The 9,368-nt window shown below is 41.0% G+C and overlaps 1 long non-coding RNA gene across 2 annotated transcripts; it reads right to left on the bottom strand.

Annotated features, from left to right (window-relative positions):
• Window positions 1–7,447: 7,447 nt before the first annotated feature.
• On the bottom strand, window positions 7,448–8,913 carry LOC148189249 (uncharacterized). 2 transcript variants are annotated; one of them, XR_015776900.1, is made up of 4 exons: window positions 8,796–8,913; window positions 8,634–8,720; window positions 8,481–8,545; window positions 7,448–7,807 (listed from the first exon to the last, which is right to left on the bottom strand). It is a non-coding gene; the product is annotated as an uncharacterized LOC148189249 (long non-coding RNA). The 2 variants fall into 2 exon arrangements; XR_015776899.1 differs by having other exon boundaries at window positions 7,448–8,412.
• Between the last annotated feature and the right edge of the window lie 455 nt (window positions 8,914–9,368).

Genomic DNA, 9,368 nt, shown 5'->3' on the forward strand with positions numbered 1-9,368 from the left:
CAAAGGCGGGATCCAAGGAGGTGTCAATCAAAACATGATCTGCCACACCCAAAGTCTGCGAAAATGCTATTGTCATCAAAATGAGTTGTTTTCAGCTTCATTTTCTAATAGTTGGTAACATTTATTGTTTTACTCAGATTTTTGTCAATACTTCATGAGATGCTCAAATTTGATATAATATGTGCATTTCTTTTTCAAGCCGCATCTCCAGAGGCTTAAAGGCTTGGTTTTAAGGGATGAATGCAATTACCTTCTTTTGGCATCGAAACGAAGGAAAACATCCAATACCAAAGATGTTGCATCCTGGTCATGAGTAAATCCTGGTCATGAACCGGTTTCTGTGGCTGGAAGTGGTTTTCACCTTCTCTATAATCACAGACCTATCTGTTGAGCGTCAAATAATGTAGAGAGCCTCTCTGCACTGCTCACTAAGGAGCTGCTCACCAATCCTTGATGGGCTGTCCAAGAAATTAGGCCTGGAATGCCCACGGTAACCATCATCAGTGTTGCGTTGGATCAAAGTCTCTCTCACTCCCACTAGTTCAGAGTGCAACAGCTCAGCTTCTTACGGCTTTTAACAGATGAAATTACATTGTGTACCCTATTACATACATCAAGATAATTATCAGACAACTTGAAAACAAGAAATGTAGGATCTTTGTTCTCTTCAAACTACAAATCATGACAACACTCTTACTTGTATTTGATATAATGTTGCACATCATATACAGAACAAATAGTAACGGCCTGTTTGAGGCCAGCACTAGGAGAACTAAGGACCACAAGATCATCTGCATACATTATATGATTCACAAAAGCATCACCTATCATGCATCTAATTGTACATACATTCAGATCATTACACAAACAATCAATATATAGATTAGAAATAACAGGGGACAAAATCACCCCCTTGTCTCATGCTATTGCCAATCCCAAATGGGGATGAAAAACAACCACCCCATCTTACTTGTATAGTCTAGTTTGGCAGTATGCCAAAATTCTCACAATGTATTTGTGAACCCTTTTTGATTCAATTTATAAAACAACTTTTAATTGTTAACACAGTCAAACAGAAACATCAATAAAACACATGGGGACTGGGTTCTTAGTGATGTCAATTTTTGATTTATGTTATTATATTTTAATTTTGTAATTCTACCATTTTTACTGCATTTTTTGCTTTTATTTATCTTTGTGGGTTTTTTTTTTACTTGTTGTGTCTTTCATTTTTTTCTCTCACCTGTTTTAACTAAATCCTAATGTTTGGTAGCACTCTTTATCTCTCTCTGTTGCTATATTACTGTATGGGCATCCTGTTTCTGCTTTTGTTTTGTAAACTCTGTTTTTTAAAGTGCTTTATCAATAAAGGTATTATTATTATTATTATTATTATTATTATTATTATTATTATTATTATTATTATTATTATTATTATTATTATTATTATTATTATTATTATAATTATTACTATCAGGAGGAGAGGTTGAGGGAGGACCCAAAATGCAGAACACAAAACAGACAGAAGAGTATTAAAAAAAAACAAAAAAAAAAAACAAGGGGCGCATTTGATGCCAAAAAACAAACAGGTAACCAAAAACACAAAGTACAAATAAAATACAAAACTAAACTAAACTAAAACAAACCAGGATAATACTGAAAACACTCAGATGAAGACAGGAGCAACAGCAGTGGCAAGAACAGGAAGGGCAACTGGGCAGGATAGCAGCAGGAAAACCATAAGGCAGGATCAACAGCAGGTCAAACAGGGCAGGAACATGGCAGGACACAGCAAGGAACAACAGACAGAGATAACAGACAAGCTGTCAAAGAACAAAGGATAACACAGGTATATATACACAGAGGGAACTAATCAAGAAAATGACACACAGCTGAGGTAGGTGGACACAGGAAACACAGGGATTGGCTAACTCATGAAGGTGTGTTAGAAACAGGTGTACAGGGAAGACTCACAAGGAAGGACAAACAAGATTAATACAAGACAGGTGAAATTAATCAGGGAAACACACAAAGACGGGGCAAAACCAGGCATAACACAGGAGGACTGGAGGAAATATAAAATGAAACAGAAAAAACGGAACGTAAGTAATTAGAAACAAGGAAAAGAAACACAGAAAACCCAACCCCAAACGCTTAAATCATGACATTTACAATTTTTATATCTTGTCCCCTACTATTCGGAATCCGAATGCATGAAATGTAATGTGTACTGTATGGTTAAAGGCCCTGAAAGCTTGGCTTCATATCTCCAAAAACTGTAGATATCCATAGCTACATGAGTAATGTTTAAGTTTAATGTTTAAAAAATACTGAAGTGTTTAGAGTTTGATACTCAAAAACCTGCTTATCTGCTTAAAAAAGGACAGTGTGGGTGTTGTTTGATCAGATTTGATTTTTCATGTAAGAATCAATTATGAACATATACTTTATTAATCCCCAAAGGGAAATTTATCTGTCAGCTGAAAACTTAATGTCAACAATAGAAAAAGATGTAGACGATAAAAACTACATTAAAAAGGTCTAGACATATTGCACAGACCCAAGCTATATTTTAAAACCATATTGCATAGTCTCACACCACATTGCACTGTCCAGAGCATATTGCACAGTCCCACTTGGTGCTCTCACCCCACTCACACACCCCACAATGACCATATCATCAGACTACTACTGTAAATGACACATGTCTCTGTTGTACTGAAAGTCAGAAGTTTAGAGGTTAAAGAGCACAGGAGAGAGCACCATCCCATGTGGAGCACCTGTGTTACTGACCACTGTCTCAGATAAACAAGTAGGGGTCCACCTGCATCCCGTCCAGCTTCTCACACAGCGACAAGGGCTGGATGGTATTAAATGCACTGGAGAAACCAAAAAAAGTGATTGGTATGATGATGATGGCATCCAATGCCCACCTCTTCCTGGTAGGCAAACTGCAGCTGGTCCTGTGCATGCTTGTACCTGGGATCTGAGTATGTGGTCATCACATTGGCAGTAGCAGTGGTTGTCTCAGCAGCAGCAGCAGTGGTAGTTACCACAGCAGCAGCCACAGCAGCAGCAGCGGTGGTGGCTGTAGCAGCAGAAGCGCAGGTGGTGGTTGTCGCAGCAGCAGCAAAAGTGGTCACCGCAGCAGCAGTGGTGGTGTGTCACAGCAAAAGTGGTCACCGCAGCAGCAGTGGTGGTGTGTCACAGCAAAAGTGGTCACCGCTGTAGCAGTGGTGGTGGTTGTTGCAGTAGTAGTGGTGGTCATCACAGCAGCAGCGGTGGTGGTGGTTGTCACAGAAAAAGTGGTCACCGCTGTAGCAGTGGTGGTGGTTGTTGCAGTAGTAGTGGTGGTCATCACAGCAGCAGCGGTGGTGGTGGTTGTTGCCAAAGTGGTTGTGTTGGTCGTCATGGCAGCAGCAGCAGTGTTGAAGAAGAGGGGTGAAGGGAAGGCAGCCAGGGCTGGGCAGTCAAATCAGTTGAAAAAGAGGTTGAACTCGTTTGCTCTTTCCACATCACCCTCTATTGAGCAACCTTTCTCCAGCTTGCCACCTGCGATTGTCATCATACCATCCCAAACTTCTCTCGTGTTGTTGCCCTGCAGCTTCTGCTCAACTTTTCTCTGGTAGGACTCTTTAGCCTCACGTGAGTGCAGTTTAATTTTCCTCTGAATATTCCTCAGGTCGGTCATGTTCCCGTCCTTAAAGGCCCGTTTCTTTTTATTGAGGAGGGCCTTGAAGTCACTGGTGAGCCATGGCTTGTTGTTTGTGAAGCAGCAGATTGTTTTGATTGATATGACTTTGTCCATGCAAAAGTTCAGGTACCCTGTCATGCATTGTGTAATCTCATCACTGTCCTCACCATGTGATTTCAGCAATGTGCTCCAGTCAGTGGACTCTAAGTAGTCCCTGAGTCCTCTGCTTCATATGACCATTTCCTGAAGGAACGTGTCGTTGCAGGTTTATATTGAGTCTGCAGGTGGATCAGGTTATGGTCCAGCTTCCCAAGGGAGGGCAGAGGTATGGCTCTGTATGCGTCTTTTTCATTAGCATACAAGAGGTCTGTTGTTCTGTTTTTCCTCATGGGGCAGTCCACATACTGTACAAACGACGTGAGCACCGGGTCCAAGGTGATTTGATTAAAATCTAAAATAAAAGCCTCCGGGTGCTGTGTCTGTTGCCTGGCTACGGTTTCAAGTATCAGATCACGGCTGGGTCCGTGTCGGGTGGCAATGGAGCACAAACACAAACTGCAATAGCTTGTGAAAAATCCCTGGGGTCCCTGGAGACTCACCGCTAGTAGCTCGACATCCAGAGTGTTTCTTTTACTGTCACATGCCTAGGGTAACACCAGTTGTTAATCAAAAGTGCAAGACCTCTGCCTTTTCTTTTGCCGCTGAGCTTTGGTCTCTGTCCGCTCTTACACAGGTGAATCCAGGTATATCCACATTAGCATCCGGTATGTTGTTACTGAGCCATGTCTCCGTGAAGCAAAATAAACTGATTTCAGATAAACATTCCTGATAACTCTTGGCTTTTAGCTCGTCGATCTTATTAGGCAGTGATTCACATTTCCCATGATCACAGACGGGATAGATGGCTTGAGTCTCTCCAGCCACTTAGCTTCACGCGAGGCTGCCACTCGCAACAGTGCCATAAACAGTGTTAATACTCTCAGTTCAGCTCATTAGCTCACTTGGCATATGCTGTATCATGTTGAGAGTCCCTTAATTAATTGCAAAAAAAATGCTTGCTTTATACAATGATGCTGGATTCTTTCAGAATAACATACGTTAATTTGAATTCTCACCAGATGTTTCTTGAATTACTTTTTTGTTTCTTGCTGCAGGAAGTATAATACAATCTGTCATGTAGTTCAATGAAAAATACATTGAAGTTTTTCTGTACGTCTGAAAAATAGTTTGAAATTCTTTGTGTTTTGTCCACAGTGTGATTTGTAATTTATCAAAGGATCATCACTGATCCTTTAAGCGAAGACTTAGAGGAAAAGTTAAGAAAACACTTTTTTGTTGCTTTCTGTCTAATTCTCCTCTACAAAAAACTGCATTTTGTGTTCTTTAATAATTGCTGTACTTCTCGTACAGCAATTATTATTAAAGAACACAAAATCAATAGAATGCCTCTGATGGGGCCTCTGCCAGTTGTAATTAATAATTTTTCAGTTCTTTGACATTGACATGGCCTTCTGCACCATGCAGCGCTTATGGTCTAAACAGTCATCCATTATTTATTAAAAAAATGGTATTGACGGTAATAACAAAAAGCTTTTTGTTGCTTTTTGTCTAATTATTTTACAAAAAAATGCAGTCAGGCACAACAGTAATTAAAGAACACAAAGTCAATAGAATGAGTTTGATGAAGCCTGTGCCAGTTGTAATTAATAACTCTTCAGTTAGTCTTTAACACTGAAATGGCGTTCTGCAACATGCAGCGCTGTTTATTATTTATTAACAATACGTTATTACCAATATTAACAAAAAGCTTTTTGTTGCCTTCTGTCTAATGTCTTTTAGAAAAAGCAGCAAACAGACAGAAACAACAATAATGAAAGGGCCTAGAAGCCAAGAAAATATGTCTGATGGAGTCTCTGTCAGTTTAGTCTTTAATTAGCATGATTAAGCGCTGAGTGTAGACTCAAAGAGACAGTCTAGACATCGCTGAACCACGGCTGAAATGATTCAGTGGTATATATTTTATTCCCTTTTTCAGACTGATGTAGTCATTGTGATAGTATAACTGATGTGTTGCCTTCATCATCTTTTAGTGTCTAAGAGTGCATTCAGTCTAAACAAAAATTGTACACTCATGCACTGTACAGAGACTAATGTTCAATATTATGTCTTGTATTAAATGAAAATCTGTGTTGTCATCTCTCATACAGGTGAAAAATTGCTTGTTTAATGGTGTTGGATCCCTAATCCATAGAGATTTTGAGAGACCATAAGATCCAATTTTTCTTCTGATAAATAAAAGTCCTTATATATTAGATACCTCAAAACAAATGTAAAACCCACTCAAATGAAATGGTTCCAGACAGGCTCCCCAGCTCTGTACCAATAATAATAAATGCATGTTCCTCTTCAGTGAGAGTGCTTCTTATAGAGGCAGCATACACACTGTGTCACAGTACATAAGCGATGAAACACATCCCATAATCATATTTATTAAGTCTCAGGTGAGCACATAGAAATAAGTAATATTGGATTTCACACGAGTACAGCTTCATTATAGGCTGCAGTGTTTCTTTCATTTTGGTCGTTAATTAAACATGTTGCCACTTAAGGGTCTGTGAGTCAGAATAAAAGAAATGTGTGTGGGTTTGTTGTCAGCCAGAAGTACTTTGGTTATTAGAGTTAAAGGGAATGGGGGCTCGTTACCTATTTATTTGTTGGCCAGCACATAATATATAAGACATGGAGAGAGCAAAATCAATTAGAACAAGCCACAATGGATTCATTTTGGAGCCCGACTCATCACTTAGTAGCTTAAGTCTTCACATCCAATAATAGTCGTGCATTATCCAGTTACACATTCAGATTTCATTTTTGCTTTAAACTTGCTTTAAAATTATTTAAATTCAAAACTGGCTATCAAAATTCTGAGCCTTTGGCAAAAATGTAAAGGATTTTGTAATTCGCAAATTAATAACAATTCAGGCTCTTTGTGTAATATCTTAAGGCTAGAATGATGCTGGTAGAACATCAAAGAGTAAAAATGATTGGCTGTGTAGGAGGCTCCATGCAGTTCTTTTATACAGTTTAAATGTGTCAGAAAGAAAAAAAAAAATGTGCCACTCGTTTCAATATTAAAATTACCCAGGAGCTGTATATTTATTCTAAGTTCTTTATTCTAAGAACAACAGAACTCCACCAAATTGCTTTCTCTGGCATTAGTCTGAAAAAAGACAATAATATTGCTTGTGTGTTTGCGGTCAATCTAGATGTTGTTTTTGGGAAAGCAGCACTTGAAAAACACTTTCTCCAAAGAACAATCTGTCAACAGTTACTAAAAGTAATTGCTAAAAGACGGGAGGTCACAGTCACGCAGGAATCATTCAGATCTGTAGATGTTTTAAAAAATCTTCTAATCTTACATCCTTATATCTTGTTACCAGTTTTGGCTAATAATTGACATTAATACAGCTCCAGCTTTCAAGTGGCTGAGAGACTGCATTTATGTCCTGCTTTGTATCGACAGTGAAAGTGGTCTTTAGTTATGCCACATTGTGTTTGGTCATTTCTTGCAGCTATATGTGGCAATGCTACGAGGGTTGAATTTATTTACTGATTTTTTGTTAGTTAATAAGTGCCCAACAACGCCACCTAGGGGAATTTCACCCCCAGGAAATACATCAGGGGGAACCACCACTCTAATATTAACAAGGTCGCCCAGGTTCGAGAGGCACCAGAGACTGAGGGATTCCAAAATAAGGTATCAAAAGGAAGTTTATTAACAATATATCAAAAGTTAAAAGGCTGAACAAATCTCAGTGGTGATGCAAGCAATAATATAATAATAATAATACGTGGCAAAATATCACACAATCCTCCAGGGCACCTTAACAGGTTGGTTGAGCTGCCAATAAAGTGCATGTGCTAGGTACAGGGCTGAGGGCTCACCAGGCGAGGATGACTGAGAGGGGGAGAAGGGTCCTGATGATACAAACCACACGTGAAGAAAAAAAGAAACCACACACCATCGACTGACACCCAGGTGCACTACTGTACAGGGAGTGAAGGGACCGCCACCATGGGGATCAGTCACTCGCCACACCAACCCAGCAGCTCCTGTCCAAGAGAGAGAGGCAGATATTAATCAAGGCAAGAGGGCAAGAAAACAAAACTAAACCGAAACTGCCCCGCCACCACACTCTGCTGGGCCCAGGAGGTCACCACCAAGGTTGATTGTGCTTCAATTGCCGCTCAGGCACAGTTAACCCAACAAACCAAAACAATAGAAAAAAAACAGAACTTATGCAAAATTAACTGAATAACTAAACAAAGTCTACAGAAAACAATGATCACAAAATCCGTACACAATAAAATGAATATCTAAGTACAATACCAAAAGAAACAATCAACTAATGATTAAAAAGTTAACTGGCGTGGATCAGTCCTCCTAGTGCAGCTTTAAGTCCTATGCTGCGTGTTACTCCCACAGGATCCACACCACATACAGTGCAGGCAACACTCACGGGTCATCCAGAGGGATTTACTCCAGGCGTGCGAGACCGCACGCACACGCCGAACACACAATTATATACAAAGGAAAGAACAAAACGGAAAACAGTGGACACAAATGTGACGAGTGGAGAGCTTGCTGCAGCGAATCCGCGACAGAACGGTAGACAGAACAGCAGCACAGCGGCCCACGTCAGAGGAGGAGCCACCTGCTGTGATACAGACTAAAATTAATATGTGAATTGCAATTAGATGGATTAAAACAATCACGCATACATACCCGTGAGTGAGGGCGCAGCGTCACAGGCAACAGGAGACATAGCCACCAACCAACCACCTTTATAACTGCTAACAGCAAACAGAGACCAGAATCACATAACGTGCAGCCCGACAGAGCGCATGAGACACGCCAGACACAAACGAGCCAGCCTACCTGAGGGTTCCCAACGCGGGGCACGGATTATTACGCACGGCTCCGAGGCCACGCACTCCCAACCCCCGGCCAGAGTACAGGCCAACTCTGCCGGAGAGCAGAAAGCATATCAGACATGGCACCAATACAAGCTAGAGACGCAGTAATAGTGTCCGAGCCTACCTGGCAAAGTGAGCAGAGGAGACGCGCCGACCTACGTCTCAAGACTGCCACGTGGATCAACTCTGCCACGCGAAACCACATTGCCGACACACACGCTCAGGTTTCCGGATGAGGTGGGAGGACGCACATCTAAGAGGCGCAGCCCTCCCCCATATATAGCTTTGGCTGGCCTCGCCCAGTACGCTGGTGAAATTGGATGATTGCTCCCAGCCCAGTGTCACTCAATGGGCAGGGAGCAAAGGGGCGAGCCTACACAGCTATCCACCTGACCCAGCACATAACTAACATGAGTGGAGACGGGCTGTGCCATCCTGCCACATATACACGTCTTGAGATGAGAAAGCTTGTCCTCAGAAGATGCTCAGCTCTGTCTTACATCCTGCATGTTTCCTCATTGTGGTGGACTGCAGCAATTTTAAATATAATGACGGTTGTTGACACAAACTGTGTGACAGGGTCAGAGAAAGGGGGAGAGAAGAGGGGGCAGTAATTTAGATTTTCGGCTCACTAGATCAGTAATTCCACAGATGGTGCTTGGCAACCCTGTTCCCAAGAAATTATATGTATATACTT

The sequence above is a fragment of the Plectropomus leopardus genome, chromosome 7 (genome assembly GCF_026936395.1).
Source record: "Plectropomus leopardus strain MGB_pleo_1.0 chromosome 7, ASM2693639v1, whole genome shotgun sequence".
NCBI lineage: Eukaryota > Metazoa > Chordata > Actinopteri > Perciformes > Serranidae > Plectropomus > Plectropomus leopardus.